Genomic DNA, 20,768 nt, shown 5'->3' on the forward strand with positions numbered 1-20,768 from the left:
AAAATGAATTTTACAAATGCATTTAATTCAACCCGTAATACTTAAATTCTCTTCACGGTAGTTGTGTCAATAACATTGCGATAGTATTAAATAGTCTAAGCAGGAACATTTGTGTTGAAATTAATTGTAAAACCGAAGTTGCTTAGGTTTTTGTGTTTTATTGAATCACACGATGGTGAGTCCGAGTTGGTAAAATGTGGTAAAGGTTTTAATTTGATGTTGACGGTTGTGTGGTTCGGATAATTCCGCTCTTCTTCTCGGTTGATCGGATTTAGGAAAACTCGGGGAAAACTATTGGAGTGATTAAAAATCTGGACATCGAACTGCTACCTATGTGTAGACTTCGTCAGATGTACAAGATATTTACAGAATGGTTAGGTTTACAAGTAGACACAGTCATAATGCTAACGGAGCATTTCGGTATACATAATTGTTGTTTTTAGATAGGGGTGATGATGAACACATTTTCAGATAGACGCAGGCATTGTATAATGTCATGATGGAAATGTTGAAGGTAGAATTAACAAAAGTAATGGTAATAGAACTAATCGTGATACCGATAATAATAGTAATAATAATAATAATAATAATAATAATAACAATAATAACAATGGTATATTGTAAATAGATAGTTAAATCTTTTTAAAACTATTTAATCAGTTTTCAATTGGTAATAATGCGTGCAGTAATGGAAACGATGATTCTTCGAGAATAAAAATAATTTGAACTTAACAACTGCACACAAGATACGAAAATCTTCAAGAAAAGAAAGAACTAGTAATAATGCGGGGCCAATTTAAACAGAATCAAAAGAGCAGAAGAGATTACAGAAAAGTAGGTTTCAGAAAACTAACCCGATAAAGTAATTCGATGACAAAGGTGGAACGGATACGACACTCAGTTTCTCCCACATCCGGTATCCGTGTATGACGTCGGTAGCCGCGCCGACAATTGAAGGAGCTTGAAACTTCGGCGCACGGCGAAGTTCGTGTAGTTCATGCTCGCGGCACCACTAATGGAATGGTATTTACAAACGCGAACAAACACTCCTATCAATTACAAAACGATTCTCCTGCTACAGGCATCGAGAGCGTCTTGCAGCCTGGAGGCCGATCTCCCAGCCAGCATTGCTTCCTCTCGTATCCGCTCTAACCGACGTTCCTCCGAACCCCACCACCGTGGGCACCTTTCCTTTCTCCACTTCGACGACGAACTTTTGATCACCCGCATTCCCGTGTAATCTCGAGAACGATCCTGCCGAGCCCCGGGCTTTGCAAATATTTGACACTCGAGGGGCCGGGGAAGAAAAGGATGCCGGTCTTTCTGCGTCGGAGCATGCCGAGCGGATGACGAACAGCGCGTTCGGAATGGAAACGGAAATCGGGGGACAAAAAGATGACGCGACCGTGAACCGGGGCTCTGGAACGCTGCAGCGGTGCTAGACGGAAAGGGGACGGCCGAGAAGAGGGTAGAGATCAGCGTACCGCGATACCGACCGGTCCTGATTCCATCGGAATCAGCCCGGAGACAAATACTGACTCGAGTGGAACGTCTGAAAGAGCTGATCCACGAAATCACGGGGGCGAGACGGCTGCGCAACCCGCAATCACCCTAATTGCATTCACGGTCGATGAGTCCCGGTATCGTAATTTCGCCGCGGTATAGGCCTAATTCGGAAGTTTGTGTAACTTATGATTGATCGATGGTGGGCGTAGCTCAGATTTAGCCAGTACACCTAGCGAGACACTAGACGCCACCGTCGCGTAAATTAAAGCCTCCGACGTAACACCATCTTAAATGATGAACAAGGTCTCCGAAATCCGCAGCTGTGCGATAAAAGATTCTCTTTGGCGGAAAGTTCGAGGGTAAATACTGTTCGCTGGTAAATCGTTAGATGTTCGTTCGACGAAGGGTTCCACTGGTGAAAGTTCGTTCGTAATGGACTTTGGGTGCTCCTCGCGAAACACAGAACACCGATCATGCGATCGACCACTATGTCCACTATGGGACATTTGCCTGCCAACTGCGGTAAAAAGTCCCTCTTCGTAAATATCTTTAAAACCAAAAAAAGTGTGTTACATAAACATTAGGGCCACAATATAGCGTGATTTGTTCTCATATTTGTTATTTATTATCGCGACTATACAGCTGTAAAGAACACAACTTGAAAAAGATTAAAAACTAAAATAATCAATTACAACCTTACTGTTTCTATAATTTAAATAATTCAAAGTAGGATTAAGTGTACTATGTATTTGTATACTACCAAATTTCATGTCGATATCATAAACATTTTTTCAATTATACATTATTTAACATTTTCGATGTTCAGCTTCTATTTCAATAACCAGTTTAATAGAGTTCGCTGGAAAAGGCAAAGCCTAACCTTTAATGAAAAACAAAAATTGGTTGTTACTACGTAGCTGCTACTGAGGTAGCTATGACAATTTTTATTTAAAATGATGCTCGCTGAACGTTAAACGGTATTTGCATAGATACGAGATATTTTAATTTTAAGATTTATTTAGCGGAGTTCAAAGTTGATTTTGTTATTATTGGAAAGAGGAAGGTCTAATCTTTAGTACTACTTAAGAATTAAGTGCTATTATCCGCAACTGTAGCAGCCAGAGCAATTTCTATTCATACTGCCGCTCGCGGTGTGTCACGCGCTTTTTGTAGTTATGTGGATTTTTTTCATTTCGGAACATATTTGGCGAAGCTCAGAGCTGTTTTTGATAGTGATGGAAACGGAACGTTCTATTCTTTACTACTGAACAAGAATTATATGCTATTATCCGCAACTGTGGGTGGTGCAGCAATTTTTATTTATACCAAATGAATTTCCAATAACTACCACAATTGCAGCTAGTAGAAGCCAATTTTCACTTTATATTAAAGAGACTGCTTTAATTTTCCAACGATGCTAAAAACAGTACTGAAATGTACTAAATAAGTCTTAAAATAGAAAATGCTGTACCGATTGCATGACGCATCGCGAGCAATGTTGCATAGGAATTGCTGTAACTACTACAATTATGAATAGTAGCACTCAATTTTTATTCTATATTAAAGAGTAGGCTTTGCTCTTTCTAATGATACCAAAAACAATATAAAATTCTAGTAAACAAGCATTACACACACGGTTTCATTTGGAAAATGTTTCTTACCGCGCTCGGGAGGCAAATGCCCCATAGTATGGCGGTTCCGTGAAACTCGGATTATAAGCTTGATTCGAAGTTCCTATCTGAATCGGAATGGAACGTTGGCAGATTCCGACGAAGAACTTGGATGTGTCGGACGTCGTTGTCGCGGTGACAGTCGAATCCTTCTTAAAGATTATCCGTGATCCGTTGACGGGAGACGACGGAGATCGCTCGGAGCGTCGCGACTGGCGAAGTGGAATGAACCGGCGGATCCAAATGACGAAAGTGGGAGTATTGTGCCCGGGCCTTCATCTTTACTATTCTTCATCCTGAACGAGTCCTCGGTGCCGGGGCTTAACAATTGAAATCCCGGAACGTCGGACGACGTTATGGAGGCATTATTCGTAACGACCATGCTGAGATCTTCATACATTTCGACAGAAGCCTTCGAAGCCCCCGTAAACGATGCCCGGCGTCGGTGACGTAAGATCCTATTCAGCTGGTGACACTGTCTCGTCGGGAAACCAAAAATTCCTATTCCCTTGAAACTTTGCTGTCGCGTTATGATTTCGATGAATCGATCGTACTCGACTTCTGCTTCCTATACATTTCTTGCGAACAAGAAACATTTCGCAAGGAGTGAAGAGGGTTGTTTTGTACATGACGGAACTTCTGTGGAAGAGATATAACTTTTGTTGCTCTAAAATCTTAAGAATAACATAAAAATGGTATAACCTGGATTTATTTTTATGAAGGAAACTTCATTCTGCAAAGTAATACAAAGAGAGTAGGTATTTCAATTGATATAAAGGAATTAGAACCTGTAATAAATAGTAACATAAGCTATATAAAATATTAATATTAAGAAAATGTTAGAATTCGAATGCAAATTCGAAAGTATTCCGACTCGGTCTATTAACGAACAACAAATAAAATAATAGTAAAATGTTAGTAATTTAAAAATAAAAATAATACTAACAAATAAATTTTTAATCTACGAATAAATTCGGAATCCGTGCTGTCATCGCGTTTGCGCTTTTCCTTTTCGAAAAACGATTTGCGCCTCTGGCTGCGGAATAGCCTCCCGCTATTTTAATCGAATTTTCTGTTCCTCGGATCATTGTCAGTCGAACGAATACAAATTTACATCGCGACGAAATTAAATTCGTCGACAGAGTTGTTTGCACCGGTATCATGTTTTTTTCCATTGGCGCAAACTTGCCGGAGAATTTCGTGCCGCCACTGACAATCAAACGCGCATTCCACCAAGTCTCACGGAAATTCTAGTCCGGATGGGTTGAAACGACGCACGGAGCTGGGTAATCGATCGCTTTTGTTCCGCGACCCGTGTGCGTTTCGGAGTTATATCTGTCAGCACGTTTAATTTCACTGAAAAGCGTTTTTAAACTATCCACGCGGAGATTTCACGGCACACTTTCGAGTCTCGTAAAGGAGCGTATTAAGTGTGACAGAATATTTGAACCATAAAAACAGACGGATGTTTTAATCTATACGGACTACTCGAATGTAAACATTTAAGCATTTCTATTCTTTTCAGACTTATGAAAACAAAGACTGAAACAAGTTTAATCATTTTAGTACCCTACAATTTATCTCTGATCTATGGTCTGCATATTTTAAAAATTAGTTTGAATGTTATAAACAATTTATTATCTGCTCCCTTTGTCAGTTCTTCATTGTGCAAATACGTTTCTCTTGTAACAAGTAGAATAATATTACATTTCTATTTTACTAATGAAATAAGACTACCGGTTTAAATTTTCAATGATATTGTGGCGGTCGCAGTACTGCGTACACTCCTGCGTTTTCCTAAAAAACTATTTCTTCTTTTCGCCTCTATTGTTTCCTACTTCCTTTCTTCTCTGCCCATGCTGGATCTGTCCTAGTGCATACTTGACGAGCAGACTCGCGTACATCAAATTTCTATTTCTACCTTCTCTAGCGCTTTCGAGTGTTTCAGGATCTGGTTTGGGCTTGGTTAGCGCCCACTCTTAGGCCCTTCCGAATCCTTTCACTTTCTCTGTTTTATTACGCTCTTCCGTTGTGTCGGCCCTTATCTGTGTCTTTCCAGGACTTCTCAGCTTTCCTCTCCTTCTCGATTTTCTCTCTGTTCATTTACATCTTTTTTCTTCCTCTGAGGACCGTTTCTTTGAGAAGGATCGAGTAAGACAAGTCAGTCGATCGCAAACTTCGGCACTACCGACACTGCATTTTCTTCGGTCAGTACACGAACCTCTGAAGTATTTAATAAACTTGTGTTGAGAAACAAATACAGGAAGTTTTGTATTATTTATTTGCCGGTCCCCACAATATTCGTGCACGCGACACATTTAATACCTCCCGTTATTAAAATTATACAATAGTTCAAGCTCAATATGTAACTTCCATCAGTTCCGTGAAGCCCATAAACTTTATAGATGGGTTTAAAAAACTATTTTTAAAAAATATACACTACCTATTTCATACAATAAAGAAAAACAACAATCTTGGAAAAGGTATGCGATAGCGAACTGAACAATTACGCTTGATGCCGATGTTCCCGGGGTTAACCGATTTTAATAAAAGTGTAAAATATTGCAAGAATGTCACATTTTCAACAACTTTTCTTTTTGAAAAAAATATCGCTGGCGTTCAGTTTCCGAGATAATCGCAAAAAACTTTTGTTACCAATACAGTGAATTCATGTATGTGAAAGCATTCGTGAGAGGACGCAAGCACAGCTACGCGATAGTGCGCTGCTGCGGCTCATCACTCAGCTCTCTTTTCAGATTACGTACACTTTTCTTGGCAAAAGATATATTAATATTCAAATCAATTTTGGGAAATTATACAGTAAATGTGTCTCCCCCCCCCCCCCTTCCACCACAAAGGAAAACTAGCTCTACATATACCGATATCTATTATCCAAGTAAAATTCATTTCTATATGTACGAGGAAACGTATGTATATAGAATTCAATGTAGTGGTAGTAAACGTTTTTTGCGATTATCTCGGAAACTAAATGCTAGCGACATTTCTTTCAGAGAAAAACGTTGTTCAAAATGTGCATTTCTTGCAATATTTAATGGTTTTATTAAAATCGATTATTGTGGGAATTTGCTAAAGTATTACGCTAAATATAAAAAAAATAATATTTATTCTAATTTTATGATATAGATTGTTCACAATCCTGAATGTCATTGTAGAAAGATAAACAGCGGGTTAAACGAAAAGTGTGGAACATATGCTATTGAACAAATATATTAACAGAATAACGATGACGTCATACAAAACGAACTATACAAAATAATACGCAGACAATTACACACTTTAAATCGCCCATTTGCACTATGATCGGTTCGCTATTTTTTTCGCAAAAGTCACCTGGTCACGCTCGCTCGCTCGCTCGCCTTTTATATATTCGGCGCTTCGTGCTCTCTTTCTCTCTCGCACTCATGCGTGTGGAGAAAGCAACGGACTTCCCACGTCGTTGCCTTTTCCATGTTTGTTAGATTTCGAAGTTCAGTGCCTCTAATAGAAAAACTAAAACGTGGAAAAGCAACGAACTCCGAACACTTTGCGCGGTGACATTTGTATTTACATTCGCGAAGGCCGCGTGGCTTTCCACGTTTATAGCTCCTATTTCCTCTAATGTTATCAGGCTCGACCATATGATCGGCCTAATCCGGTCGTTGATCCCTACATTATCATCATCATCTGCGATTGCGACGTGGTCGAATTCTTCATTTGTTGGTAAGCAGATACTGTATCAGTAAATAGCAAAATAAAAACTGCGACATAACAACAACAAACAACAATAAAGTAACAAAAGAATGATAACAGAATTAGCTTCGTCGGACACACGTGTTTCTTCCTCAGAGTTTTATGGAAAACTGCATTACATTTGTTTCTCCGCACAATTTGATGGGGTCTTGGTGGTCACTACACCACTATCACCACGCTATCAAGGCGGTACGCTACGACGGGTTACAAATGACTCAGGCATGGTCAAAAAGATTTTCGAACTTAATTTTATATTGCATGAATAGCCAGTTGTAAAGTCTATCTCAAGTTGTCGAACATTTTATGTTATTACTTACTAACAAATAATAGTATCAAAAACCAGTGTAAAAATAAAATCGTTATTACTAAGTTTTATATAAACTTATATGGAAAATGGAACAATTGGTCCCACCCCGTCCTACCATAAACAAAACACACTACGAAAGTCTTTTTTCCTCCTGTGCCGTCCTGAGTGCCAACATTTCAAGTCGCACCCGAAGCATATGCGATCGTCAGTTTAGTACGCTACATAACGCATCTCCCACGTGACGCAACGACTCGTGTACGGAGGGCGTAAATCCTGATACGCACTATCGGTCAAGTTTCGATCGGCTCTCGTTCGGCTCTCGGGTGGCTGAAAGAATGCGAGGAAGAGTGTCTGGAACTGAGCGACTGAACCGTGAGAAAAGCGTGTACGTGACTGCGTGAATTTTGACCATGGACGAAAGATGCGAGTGAGAAGGGTGCAGGGGTGAAAAAGACAGAGCGAATGGGGGTGTGTGATAAAAGCGAGTGGAAATGCGTGCATGGGGACATTTTGGTGAGCGACAGCGGAGAAGAACATTTTTGGTGCGAGAGTCGTGTGTTGTATTTTACGTGTTGTCCGTATTGTTTCCTTTATCTTATTAAATATATTGTTGTTTTCCTAATTCTCTTTTTACTAAAGATCCACATTTTCAATATCATCTAATAGTAAACCACACGATATATTATAATATGTATTTATATATATATATATATAATTCTATATTTATATAGAGTGAGATATATAACACATCATAAACCTAATAAATAACAATAACAATAATATAATAAGTAATAATACATCCTTACTAACAGTAATTAACAAATAACAATCAATTACATAATATATAGTAGGTCAATAAATATTCACTGTAGGAGAATCTGGTTGGAACTGGGTGCTCGAACACTTTGGGTCGCGGTATAGAATAAATTTTCTAAAAAAAAAAAGAAATATACACAATTTCTTTTAAATATAGAAGAATTAGATGAGCAGATCGTGCATAACGAAAGCCCGAACTTTCAACAAAGCACTGTAACTAATAAGTGCACGAATTGAGAAAAAATTATTGGTATCTTATTGCGCACATATTCAAAATTATCTATTTAAATTATAAATTATTCTAAATTATAATAACTAGAAAAATGTTTCAATTTAGGCAAAATTTAAAAAATTGGAATTTGGCCAGGTAATGCAGCAAAATTGTCCATTTTGCATCGGTGCACTTCATTTCCGCATACTAAGGCTGTCGACAACAGGCAATTCGAAACATCGATAAGGATACTTACTATTGATGTTATATTAGGGTCGCGTGTTCACACTACGAATCCTGGTCTGATCTCGATTCGATCTCGTTCTACCTTCGTTCATCAAAAACGAATAACAGAGAAAGAATTTTGAACGAACCGAGAGGGAGCCGATAGTGTCTCGAGTCTAACACGCAGCGTATAGAACGTTCGCGTAGTCCTGGTTTAAATCGGTCAGTTTCGTACGCTGCACAGTAAAGTATTTGCCCTATCTGGGCGGCCAAAATTAAAGGCAGACTTATAATGACTTTTCACAAAAAGATATGGGAATGTAATACAGTAATACAATAATACAATAATACAATAATATCCAATTATATGGCATATAACAATAAATTTATAAATTATATATTACATGATGTAATGTAAGTAATATAATATATAATACATCATAAATAATATATAATTGTATAAATTATTGTTTTTCTGCAAATTTTCTGTAGTAGCGAGCATTGAACATAATGACTTCAAGGTACATACATGCATACGCTATTTTTGAACCACAATCTCAAAACCTTACTGACTACAACTGTGCTTGAAAGAACGCCGGCATGCATTCTGATCTATGACAAAATCATTCGTTAAATTGTACAAGTGTATGAAATATCGATGATGTAGTAGTTATGTCAAAATGTGAACATGTACATAAAGATTCACGATAAAAAGGTAATAAACTATTAAATGCAGAATATATACTTACCTAAAAACTTTGATACCGAAGAAAAATTCGTACAAGTTTTCCAAAACATACAGAAAATGTTGTGAGAAATTTCAAGAGTAAAAGGCGTAGTCGAGAAATGCTTAACTTTGGGGGTAGCTCAGCACTTTTTGAGTGCTCGGAGGAAAAAAAAATTGTAGGACATTGTTCCTTAGATATTCAGCTATCTCAAGCAGAAAAAATTGTTCGATTTGGGTGAAATTTTTAAAATGGACTTTTGGCCACTCAGATCAGGCGAATACTCCGTGCGCTGACTGGCTGGAAAATACTTGCGCAGAAGACACAAACGAGTGGTCCGTTTCTCGCGGGTGCAATCTCCGTCGAAACGGAAGATCGACGTTCCATTGGAAAGGGGCTCGTTCCCGGGGACGAATCGATCGAGAACGCAACCGGCAAGCGAGCGTGCCTCGTTTTCCAAGTACAGTAGTAGAAATTCTGAAAATCCGGCCGGGAATAATCTTAAAAGTTCAACCGGTTGAATACCGTCTACTGTCGCCGTTGATTCCGCGATACGAACAAAGCCTATTATTGTCCTGTTCAAAGGAGCACTTTCCAGATTGATATTAAAGGTGTACTGCGATAAGATTGAAGGCCTCGATTACACGGTCAATTGCTGTACTCCTGGCAACTCCTACCGCCTTGGAATGCTGTGTTTAAGCGGGCTAGGTTGGGCAATTATAATACTGTAATCTGGTAGAATTTGCGTCGAGTGTTCTGCTGCACCAGTGATTCCTTTTTAACTCTTTCTTATGCGGAATGTATAGAACTGTAAAATAGTGGACGCACGACGCGTGTACTTGTTTTGTTCATGGCAGTCTGTTAAACACGTTTCAGTTAACTAACCCTATAAGCAGCTATTAAGAAGTATGAAGGTACTGCTTATCATTGAAAATAAAATACTCAGTAAAATAGACTTTTTCAACTACTCGTGAACATGCTATCTAAAAATAAAAGTGCTTTATTTTCAGAAAATGTTACCTGGGTCTTACAACAGTTGACATAATTACAACAATACGCCTTTTCGTTGAGGGCTAAGAAAATATATAAAAAGGTATCATAAGATATAGGGTATATATGTAAATATGTAACTGTAGCAATACTACACTCAATTAAATGGTGAGTATTTGAAAACATTTTTATATTATAAATAATACTGCCCAGTGCGGTACGTTCAGCGAGATAAACGTGCACAATAACACAATTCAATTAAATAATTCAATGTTATAATTTTTCTCATTTCGTGTATTTTGCCGCGTGAAATTGTGCGGAGTTCAACGTGTTCAATTCTAGATAACAGAGTGTAGAAATATTAAATACCAAAATAAAGTATATTAAAGTACAATAAAATAAAATAGTGTAAACAAATGCAGGATAACAACAGTATAAAATAAAATATCGTTAAAAGCGGTGTTGCTCAAGATAATCAGAGTTGTTTGTTACATAATTTACTGAGTAAAATAAACTTTTTTTATTAGTCATGGATATGCTTTCTAAAAATACTACTGTTGTATCAGATCATTTATTTGCCAGAGCGATTAATTACACAAAATGAGAAGTGGAAAACTTTCACGAAATCATATGCGCACAGACATTAATTAAGCGTTTTAATATTAAAATTTGAAAACACTCTAAAAGTGGAAAACTGTAAATCCCTCATAAGGGTTCATAAATAATTACTAGATTTACGACTTGATGGAATGTAATAGAATAATTCATTCTCGTTTTCAATTACTGGGAAAAGCAAAAACTTACAACTGGGTTTCGTATAAAACATTTAATTATTTTAATAGCATATGAAGTTCTCTAATTAATGATTCGACCAGGAAAGTTGTAATTCTACGTGAAAAGTAAATCGAAATAATACGATAAATTTCCCTTAATTTTCTAACAAAATTAAATGTAAATATTCTTTACATTAGAAACTACTGCTAAGGTGTCATAAAAATCAGATATTTCTCTGAACAAGCAATTGTACATAACTGTTTACCATAATGTTGATGCAACATAAAAAATGAAGAAAAAGCCCATACAATTGACGAAAGATGAATGTGTATGCAATAAATGAACAGCACGACTGTACGTGTCTGTGTTTTGGATATTAATTCAAGGATTGAAATATTCTAGACTAAATTGATTTATTAATATTAATTCTTCTATATTAATGATGTTCATGTTAAATGAATCAAGAATATTCCAAATGTGTGCACATAAAGTTAATGCATGGTGACGAAAGAATGCTCGAGAAAGTGTGCGAGTAAGATGAATGCATTCAAATGTGCATATTGTGCGCGAGATTTTATTTAGAATTCGTTGTTTTATTGCAAGTCGCATAGTAAAAATATTGTTTATAGAAAATAAAATGAAGATGAAATAAAAATCTGAAATAAAAATTCTCGTATAAACGTAGAATTGATTTCCATTTTCGGCGAGGCTCGGCAATAACCGTGAAGCCATTATTTTATCGTTACCCCATAGAACGATCCGCGCGTGGACACGGTCCCAGAGAAGTTATAATGGCTCGCGATTTATCGCGGAAACGATGCCCAACGGATTATCCGTGCAATTTGTTCCGTCGGCAGACTCGCCGTGAAATCGGCTGTGCAGTCTTGGAGCATTCACCGAGGTTTTCGGACGTTGGTAGCCAAACGAAAACAGGCGCCATCAGCGAAATGTTTTTCCTAATTGAAAACGAACCTGTTCTGGCTGAGGCGTCGCGAAAGCTGTGTCCTTGGATCGCGAGAGATTAATTCAGATTATTCAAGATTAGACAGAATTACGCAGTCTGCTCTGGTTTGTGTTAGGTGACGCCAAGCGGCGCAACAGTCCGCCTCCGCTCGCCGCGCGGCACCGGCGTTCGCAGTCGACGGAACAAACGACGCCGATGCGGACGAATCACGAAACGATGCGCAGCAAAACGGAAACGTGGACGCATTCATTTCGGCTGACGAACTTCTCCGAGCGGTGCAAAACAAACCGAAATTGTTCAAAGCACAGAAAATCCCCGGAACAACGGGCCTACGGGAGCGTGGTCTGAGCTTGTGTCGTCGATTCTGCGTTATCGAGGATTTAGAAGCGTTGAATTCATTCTCTTTCAAAATGTTCATGGTTATATTCGTTGCGCGTTGCTAGTCGTTTTATTCAGTTGAAACTTATTAATTGTTTTGCAGCCCGATCGATCAGGGCAACTTTTAAAAACTCCTGTTGAAATCGTTTCGAAATTTTCAATGTTCTATATTGTTTAATTAGGTGAATTTACATTATTTATTTCTATTATTGTTTTCTACCCAAATTGTAAATAACTATTAATTGATTTTTCTCAAAAATAGTGATTATCTCTTTTGAACGTGATACATAAATAACAAACATAAATAATAAAAAATATTGATTTTATCGATAGTTCTGACAAGTGGAATTTTAAAGATATTTATTTAGGTAGAGAACTTATTTACGAAACAAAAATAAAAACAGGGAATTTTATAAACTGCCTTTTAAGTATCAACAGTTCATTATTTAATCACGGTATATTATACTATTCTAATCATATCATAGAGATACTCTTTAACAACCTGCTCAAAATAAAATATAATAACAGATATTGATCTTTTCAAATTTACTTTTGAATTATTTTCTAATAACTTGGTGAACAAAAAATTCTACTCGAACACAAAAGAACATCTGGGGAATGGATTGAATTTCATCGCTGGCCTCCCTCCTCCTAAGATTTTTGCATAGATAGATTATTTTATCGTATTCTTTACAACTTTATAATTTTTTATAATGTATAGGACCATATAGTACCTATCTATACGGATAAACAAATGAACAATGCAAACAAAACAAAAATGTAAAAATTTACTTGTGTCAAAAGGACTATAATAACTGTATTCGGAAAATCGAAATCGATATAATCACATATGATTTATCCAAAAAGCTTGATGGAGTATGTATAATAATCATTAGTAATGGCGTCTGAATAGACATTCATACCTTTAATCTATAGATAACGTCTCGATAGATGGATAGGCGAGTTTAATACGGAGTCGAGTTACTGTAAACCACCGTCATCCCGCGTCAGCGTCGTTCAATATTGGCACAGAACGAAATCGGATTAGCCGGCATTATGACAATTTCCTCAGGAATGCTCTAATCCGTTCGCACGGTTCTCTCGGCTTCATAACAAGAATCGGAACCATCTGAAGTGTTTGCATCCCTCGTTACACTTCTCGCCACCTCGTATGACGATCATTCCCAGCTAATGTTACGATTTGAGAGCTTGAATCCAATCGAGCAGTGTAAACGATCGTGTACATCCTTCGATGAAAGCTCAGTTACCTCTCGCCGATCAATAGTTATGGAAGTACCAGCTATGTCAAAAGCTATTGAAAACCTTTGACGCGCTGAAGATAGAAATCCTGACACGCAAACTTCGTTCTTTTATAATGTCGTGTCACATTATTAATGTGTTGCCGAGAAATTGCGCGATAAAAGGCACGGGATGAAGATTGATAAACTTGAGAATTTCAGTGTTAGATGATGGGTTAGAGGTTACAAGGTATTGCAAGGTGATTTTACATGTATGTTGTTGCTGATTTTGTCTTGTTAGAATTGTCTCTGTTTTGGTATTTCTTTCTTAGGTACAGATATTCCTTCTATTTCTAGAGTTCCATCTGGCATCGATTAGGCTGAGACGAATCTTATCAGTTCGGATTTAACAGTGAAAAACTAATATTTAAAACTAAGAATGATAATTTCTGTTATAAATTTCTTATTAATACACATTAAACTTCAATATCAGTAAAGAAAGTTTAAAAGACTGAAAAATTAGAAATATTCGATTCGCTTCTAATTCTGGGGCGAATAGGACCATTCAGAAGTTAAAAAACTTCGGAATTTTTTGTTTAATCCAAAATTATACAATTTAATGATAATAAAAACAGGTATTGGCACAGTTTTCGCAAATATACTACCTTTTAATACTACATCTATTAGCACAGTTTTCGTGACACGATTTTTCGCAAAGATTGCATTGATTCCAACCTTTTTGAAAGTGAGTGGATAAATTTTTCATTGTAAGAAATGCAATTGTAATCTTTGGAAAATCCTGTATTTATGTTATTAATTCATTTTTCATTATTAGTCTTTATTCTTCTTTTAATAATGTCCTTCCTTGGCTCAGTCTTTAACTTCTTTTGTTGTTTTTCAAGAAGTATCATTTTATTGACAGGTGATGTCAGATGTAAAATTGATACTTTAGTTATTTGACAAATAAGTTCCCTTTGTAGGGTTATACAGAGTATGCGATAAATTTCCTGAGCTTAACGTATTGTCAGTTTTTTAGAGCTTACTCTTATTATTGTGTCTTTTATATTTTCTTTGCCCCGTAATCTCTGATTTGTTTTTTTGCTGTACGTACGAACCATCTATATGTAAAAAAAGTGTTTTGATTCATCCCACACGATTTGTACCAGTTAGCTCTGTTTCTAAGGATTTCAAAGTGAATGCGACGAATGAACAAAATACAATATAATAATCTGAAGTACCTTAAATACTGAATTGAAACACTTTAGAGACTAATAATAATAAACACATTTGAATTTGTTTCAATGAAGCGCAATGTAACAAATATGGCCAATATTCTTATTTTCATCCCATTCGCCTCGTTCTACCCTACTCATTGTTATTAGTAATAACTTTAGTAGTTTAGGTTTCATTTGTTTAAGAAGTTATATTTCCGTTCTGTGTTGTTTTTTAAATGGTAACTAATTTGTTATAACAAGTAACGTCATGTACATTGTTCGTCTCACTTTATCTCAATAAAAAAAGTAAAACTTTTTGTTATTTTGAACGTATAATTTTAATTTTAAACATAAGATTCAAAGTGTGAAGGAAAACACGTTACATGTTTTATCAACTATTCTCATATGAAGAAAACTTTTTCGCAAAGCAAACCGAACAAAAACTGAGCATGTTGTAACCATACCTTTTATTTGCGAGTAATATACTGAAACTGGTATCAACTTTTACCGTATACAAGTTACTCTTATACATTCGTTTCATAGCAATCCTCATGCGCATTTGCCAAACGTAGAATGCGACAAATTATCTTCTATGGTCCTTATTGCACAAGTAATATGTTTATAGCAAATACAACGTTTAATGACTTGTTTAATAATCTTAGAATAAAAATAATTGTAAAATAATCTCAAAAACGAAGAGTTTTCGCCATACACGCCATAAATCTAATTTTAAATATTATAAAAATTCCAAAAACATATTTCTATAGGGCGGAACATAATTTGGAGAACATAAATCTGGATTCTTTCTTACTAATCCTTTGTCACGTTCGAGTTCAAAGACGTGTGTTACTATACAGTAGTCGATACCAATAGCCCTAGAAATTCTTTACGTTCTCATAAGGACAGTTTCCCACAGCGCACAGCAAAAAGGACATGCGGAAAAACACGTAATAAAGCGCATACTTTGAAAAGTTTACATACCAGCATGACTGAAAACACTTGCCCTGGAAAGCAATATACGAGACGATTATAAAGTTTTCTCCTGGAACTTACATCGTGTTACGTTAAAGTTTGCTACTTCCACATCTGAGAATAACTTTGTGGCAGCATCATCTTATTCACCACTGAAGGGTTTCTGAGCTGATACCCTGCACATAACGATCAGATTCGTCACCAGTTCTTCCTCGACCGATTATCAAACATCAAAGCATTCTTGGAGGAATCCATTGCTGATCCGAAGACTAACTTTGCTCGAAGAAACTTGGCTCCTTACCCTAGTTATCTCCTAGACACGTACTTATTGTCGGTAGGAGAGGCTTTTCGTGCTAAATATATAATATATTTTAGATCAATACACGAACTAATACAAATAGTAAAATCTTATCATTATTATCTCTTAGTATCGTGATTTTTTTGTTGCGTCTACAGAAGTTCTTGTCGATGTATTTTCATTTATACCTTATCATGAAAATACATAAAATATTTCGAGTGCGAGAAGCTTTTATTTAAATCAAAAAATTTGAATGTAACATTAGTATTATACCATGCAAAAAATGTCTTATAATGTTAAGCCATTACAGATTTTTAGAGAATTTCACTATTATTTACTATAATACATGTAGATGTCACAAATTTTCCGAGAAGACAGAAGAAAATAACTAAGAGGAAAAAGGAAGATAGAACTAACGAAATTATACATTGCATTCGGAAATGCGACGCATTGCATTACACGATGATACTAATTGTAAGGGTTAAAACTTTTTTATAGTTTAGCTAATAATTTATATATTTTACGGACTGTTACATTTAAAATTAAGAAAGTTGACATAAGCGAAATCAATTTGTCAAATTTAATAGTAATTTCTATAGTTCGTCATTCACGTGTCTGTTAACAATTCGGTGCATTGTCCACTGCGCCAATTAACGTAATGCAAATAAAACTGAAAGTATTATTATAAAACAATTAAGATAACTATTTGCACAATGTTTCGTATAAAGAGTTTGGCTGTATGAAATACTGAACCCACAATTCACAAGATAAATGCATTCCGAGTATGTAATTCTGGTACTTCGAATATCAGTTCGCTCCAACATCCGTTACAAATGCTCAAGAAAACGTAGCATAAGAATGGACTTGGAACAACAAATAAAAGGAATACATCAAATAAAGAGTAAACCGATTTTTCCCAGTAGTCCGGACTAACGTATTGCGATTCTGTAAAATGGGAACAGGAAACGACAGCTGCAATAACAGCGATCCGAGGAACAGGAATGATGACTACGAATTCACTCTCGGCTCGTTCCGGCTTTCTATAACGAGATACACCGCTCGTAAACACACTTTACTAAGCCGGAACGATCGGGAGGAGCCATGGAAACGGTTTACCTAGCGCCTTAAGTGCTCTGTCTCGTAGCTAGATGTCACAGTACAGATATACGACGATTCACTTACTTGAAATCCAAAATCTGCTTCAAATAATAACAGAGGGAATGATATTGTCATTTGTAATTTAATAACAGATATTCGACGCTTCAGGTGTCGAATAATTATTCCATTTCGATTAGTTAACACATTTGCTACCAGCGCTTATTTCGATGACGATCTCCTCAGTTATAATATTTTCTTCAATCCAATAAATCCTCTAAACAAAATATTAGAAAAATGAAACTGAAACGAGCCATTGAGTTCTTAAATATAATGTCGTAATTTATAATTTATAATAACAATATCCACAGGATTAATTTAATTTTCATTATGTAAAATATGGGATTACAGCCGTCACAAATACATATGTGACGCTGGTAGCGAACGTGACAAAGTCATTGGGCGATTTTAAGAATTGTTGGGTACTGTTCGAATAAAACTTTGAGTAAGGATAACGAATAAATAATTAATTGTTATTTGATTATTTGTTGTTTAAGTTATTCATTATTTCTTCGTTAATAGCGAAACTAAAAATTCCAGTCTATCCGTACTTCCTGTTTAAATATGTATAGTTAGCGATGTGTATTCTAATTTTTATTAAAATATTTCAATGTTTGACATAAAAAATATATAAAAGTATGTTAATGTTTGTTACCTTAGGAGAAGAATAATTTATATAAAACTTCTCATTAGACAATAAATCATTTCATTTAAAAGTACATAAACCACACTTAAAATTTTAGTTTCACTTTATAGTTTCTGAAGTATTGATGAAATGAACTTTTTAACTCGCACGTTAAGAATTGTTTTCATCGCTCCTACGTGAAGATCACCAATATAAAAAATATGTATTAACTCCATCAGATCCGGCACAGATTATGTGTACAATGTAATGTACACGATTTTATTACTTCAATATTTGACAAAATATTGAAACTGTGATCGGCAACCTTGTACAATATATTTCTACTTTGAACCTATTTCTATCAGAAAAGCAGTATACTACCATGATGTTATTTCAAATAATATTTACAGGGTATAACAAAATTATTCGGCACTAATGATTGGACGTGTAAAACTTATTAAACTGAATACAAAAACCCCAGTGAACATGGGTCCAGAACTCAATAGTTTCTAAGATAAAAATAGATTTAGTTTAAAAAGAACTGTATGGTGGTCGAATCAAAAACATCGAAGTATTTCGAAAAGTATCAACGATAAGAGCAAATGTGTGAAACAAAAGTTACAGGGTATGAAACACTACATGTCACGATGGCAGATATTTGACCATGAGGTGACCTTAAAACGTACTGCAAAGGTCACGCCACAATTCTTAAATAGAACCCATATTTTCTATTCCATATTTTTGAAGCCGACGTTCACACGTTTTCAGTTTTTAGATATGAAATTTGTTATGTAATCTGTGTAAAAAAATTTGTGTGTAATTTGTGTAAAAAAAATCAGGTCTACAGGGGTTAAATATCTGTTGTTCTATGTAATATAAAAAGTGTATTATATTCAACGTATATCGATTGGGTAATATCTCTTTACGAATTATTATTATTATTATTGCTGCGGAAATTCTATCCACCCTTCATATTGAAGGGAACATTTTAAAAATCCTACGCCCCTGCACCATCCCTCTCGAAGGACACTTCGAACCCACGGGAACACGTGGATTTTTCCTGGAGCCGCTGGAAGGATAACGGAATCCGTCTGCCGAGAGGAACCGTCAGATTTTTCAAAAACGAAGCATTCTTGATGCAACTTTCGTACGAGATACTTCTTCGATTAGCTCTCGGAAAAGAGACAATATGTTCTAGCGTTTAATGTTAACACTAGAGTAATAATCTGTCACCCTTGTCGCTTCTACAAATCTGTAATATAAACAGCGGTATTAGGGTTTAAGGGAGATTGGTTTAAGATATTCTCGTCAATTTTTGAACTTGGAGTTTACAATTTCAGTGTTGTAAGCCTTCCGTCCCGAATGGTACATATAGTTAGCGTGAACATTTTAAATTATCGGAAAGTTAGAAAACGCCTTAAAGATAAAGGAAAATTTTATCACATGGGGATCTTTCTTTATGGCTGACAGCTTAAGTGCTAATCAGTTGCCAGCACATGTGTTTCGGTTGATTAGTGCGCAGCCGTAAATCTTTTATTCAGAAAATTCATATTAAACAAAATACATATTCGGGGACAAAAGGATTAAGACATCTCTATGATAACGCAAGATCGTACGTGGCAATGGCGTCGCAAAAAAAGTCCATCATATTTCTCAGATCTGGCACCAATAGATTTTCACCTTTTCCGAACGTTACAGAACAATTTAAATAGAAAAAATTTGTAAAGTTTGAAGAAGCAAAAGTCGCAATACAATTACAATTTAACAATAAACTTGGAGACTTTTATAAAAAAGGAATAGTCAAACTACTGCAGAGATTGGAAACTGTCATAAATAGCGATGGAAAATGTATAATCTGAAGTAAGCACAAAATCTTTCCAAAAATCACATCTGTAGACCATAAATTAAAACAGACAGAAGTTACACAGTAACCCAATATGTAAGAGAGAGTAGGGAAAACTGGAATGCTTTTTTTTTAATTGTAATAATAAAATATCTGGAGCAATAGACGCATGAAAGCTTTTTTTAGAAGTCTTAAGTAGACTTTTGGCTATAGGAAATGAAAGATTTTTTTAATAGAAATATTTTTTTATGAAGGGAAACACGATTTTCCAAAAATATTGAAATATCCGCTTCTATAAACTGGTAGGGTAAAACGGAACGTCCATTTTAAGTCATTTAGAAATACAAAATCTTTATTTCCACCAAATGAAAATTATTAATTGACACAAATAAACTATATGTTATAAACAAAAATTACAAATGAATGTGTTATTTTGCTTTTGTGCCCTGGTGAAATCTCTATGAGACCACATTTTGCAATCTTTTTGTATATAACAATAATAAATTATATATAATATATAATAATAATTTTATATCATAATCCATTCGCCTTCTGTCTTTAAACGAATATATTTCAGTACAAAATATGCATATATCAGTAGGTAAATTTTTATTGTCTTCTTTTTTATTTTGTTTCTGGAAATGTCTTTTTCTGTACTTTTTGTCGTTGGAGAGCAGTCTTCTTCACTACTCGTTTCAAGTCTATACAACTATAACTATACAACTCCTGTTCTATTGTATTTCGAACGATCCGTAAAACAAAAGAAAACTCACACATTTATTTATACAGTTGTAGACACAACATACACACGCGTGCGTACACTCATACTCTTCTTACAATACTTAGAGACATGTCCATTCTTCTCTATACACAAGGCGTTCCGTTTTACGCGACGCCGAAGTATTCCGTTTTGCCCCGCGTGTTGTAGTTTAGAACGAATTAAAAATCTACATTGTGAGATACAGACACGACTTAAATGTGAAAAATATAGCTCAAGGCGCGTAGAATCCAGTACTATACTTACCTTCTATAGTTTTTTAACCAGACGTTCAACAAAATGCTTCGAACAGCTACATAACATCGAAACTTTCTCACTGAATATTTTTC

General features: G+C 35.7%; 1 protein-coding gene across 1 annotated transcript in view; it reads right to left on the bottom strand.

The window, feature by feature from the left end:
- LOC116428762 (beta-1,4-glucuronyltransferase 1) overlaps positions 1 to 20,768 on the bottom strand; it is a 176,695-nt gene that overhangs the window by 44,288 nt on the left and 111,639 nt on the right. The gene's annotated exons all lie outside the window — the stretch shown is intronic.

The sequence above is a fragment of the Nomia melanderi genome, chromosome 10, assembly GCF_051020985.1.
Source record: "Nomia melanderi isolate GNS246 chromosome 10, iyNomMela1, whole genome shotgun sequence".
Lineage (NCBI taxonomy): Eukaryota > Metazoa > Arthropoda > Insecta > Hymenoptera > Halictidae > Nomia > Nomia melanderi.